This window comes from Otolemur garnettii, unplaced genomic scaffold (genome assembly GCF_000181295.1).
Source record: "Otolemur garnettii isolate 467f Iridium unplaced genomic scaffold, OtoGar3 scaffold00052, whole genome shotgun sequence".
In the NCBI taxonomy this organism is placed as follows: Eukaryota; Metazoa; Chordata; class Mammalia; order Primates; family Galagidae; genus Otolemur; species Otolemur garnettii.
Window position 1 is genome coordinate 6,325,094 of NW_003852447.1, and position 2,291 is coordinate 6,327,384.

The 2,291-nt window shown below is 37.3% G+C and overlaps 1 non-coding gene across 1 annotated transcript; it reads left to right on the plus strand.

Moving 5' to 3' along the window:
* The first annotated feature begins 2,162 nt into the window (after positions 1 to 2,162).
* LOC111726062 lies at positions 2,163 to 2,291 on the plus strand. Its single transcript, XR_002773953.1, has one exon. It is a non-coding gene; the product is annotated as a small nucleolar RNA SNORA11 (small nucleolar RNA).

A 2,291-nucleotide genomic window follows, 5' to 3' on the forward strand; every position in this document is an offset into this window, starting at 1 on the left:
ACATTTTTTGTGCAACCTGGCCTTTCAAGAGTTCTCTCACTTTTATTAGAGTCTGGGTTGGGTCCCCTTTTCTGAGCCCTCAGGCCCCCTAGACAAAAACACTGAGCTGTAATTATCTCTTTACTATTCCATATTTAATCTTCAATTTCTGACATAGTACCTGTAACAAAGTTGGCATTTAACAGAATTCCATATTTGAATGAATGAATTAATTGTGGACTTGATCAGTTGCATTCCTAATTTAAACAAGGCTTCATTATTAATATTTTGCCATGCCCAGAGATTTAACTCCCAAATCTGAATTTGTGATGAGATGTTTATTATTAGAACAATTAAACTGGACAACTTAGAAATAAAACATGAGATAGTGTTGACTGACTATTAATCATGTAAGATTAGACTTCTGTTTCTGGCAATATGAGAAACAGATACTCTAAAAAAGTGCAAAACACCAGAGGGGTAAAAGATAAATAAATATTATGTAAAAGTAAATGCAGGCTGGTAGTGGTGTTTCACACTTGTAATCCTAACACTCTGGGAGGCCAAGGCAAGTGGATTGCTTGAGCCCAGGAGTTCAAGACCAGCCTGAGCAAGAGTGAGATTCTGTCTCTACTAAGGCCAGAAAAAACTAGCTAGGCATTGTGGCAGGTTCCTGTAGTCCCAGCTATTTAGGAGGCTGAGATAAGAGGATCACTTAAGCCCAGGAGTTTGAGGTTGTTGTGAGCTATGATGCCATAGTACTCTACCTGGGGTGACAGAGTGAGACTCTGTTCCCCCACCCTCCAAAAATGTAAATGCAGAGCTGGCAAGTAAGTTGCCTCCAGATAGATAATGAGGAGAGGATAGCTACCTGCAGCATCTGACAGTCCCTGGTGGCATTCAGCTTTTGGTTTTAACTGTATGCAAGAGGCAGGAGAAAAAAACTGAGGGCTTGCGTAATATGGGTAGTCAAAATAAGGCCATGGCATAAGGTGAGATTCTAAAAGGATTCATCCTAATGGACAGATGAACTTGGAGGAAACTCTCATCACATAGAAGATAATTAGGAAGTATGTTAATCTCAGCTTTATTTATGAATAGAACAAAGGAAATGTTATCTTGATATTTCCTAATTACAAGTATGACTTCATATAGTTGTCAGGACTAAATTTGTATTAGATAAATTAAACTGTAGTTTAAGTAGTACCAGATGGATAGTTACTATGTTTAAAAAACAAGAGAGTATCAAGGATATGCCCTAGGAATATGAGATAATCAAAAATTATCCAATGGATAGATCTAGGAAAAAAGGCAACATCTAGACATGAGAAGTGTAACCCATTAGAAACTCAAAGACTGGATTACATATCAAAGTTTCCACAATTAAAAAGAGAATTACTATAATGCAAGTTAGAATGAAAGAACCCACAGGAAATATAGCACAAACATATTAAAACATATATAACAAAGTTTAAGAGACTTGGGAACTAAAGTGAGTATGTACTTTTCATAGTACTTTTATAGAATATAGATATATTAGTCTGCTGGGACTGCCATGACAAAATTCCACAGGCTGGCTGCCTTAAAACAACAGAGATTTATTTTCTCACTGTTCAGGAGGCTAAAAATCCAAGATCAAGGTGTTGTCAAGGTTGGTTTCTGGTGAGACTTCTCTTTCTGGCTTACAGACAGATGCCTTCTTTCTGTGTCCTCACATGGCCTCTCCTCTGTGCACATAGAGACTAAGAGGGAAGGAGAGCATGGGCACATACCAGTCTTAATTAGACAAGGCCAGAGGGGTAAGAGATAACCTCATTTAACATTAATTACTTATAACCTCATTTAACATTAGTTACTTCCCTAAAGGGCCCATAACCAAATACAGTGACAATATAGTTTAGAGCTTCAACATCTAGATTTTGGTAGAACATAATTCAGCCCATAACAATAAGAACTACATAAAATAGGAAAAGACACAATACATAAAGACATAATAATTGAAAACTTTAAAAAAAAATTGAAAATTTGAGGGCAGCACCTATGGCTCAAAGGAGTAGGGCACCAGCCCTGTATACCAGAGGTGGTGAGTTCAAACCCAGCCCCAGCCAAAAACTCTACAAAAAAAAAAAAAAAAATTTAAAATTTAAAACTTATGTTCAGTAAACTTTAAAAACCCAAAGCAAGGGGTGTGCTCAGAATAGGGGGCCTAAAGAATTGCTCCTCTGTTTATAACATACCCAACAGGAATCCAGGGTCATTGTGATGAGGGGCATAAAACCTGTGGCCTCCCTATGAACAAATTTCCTACATGT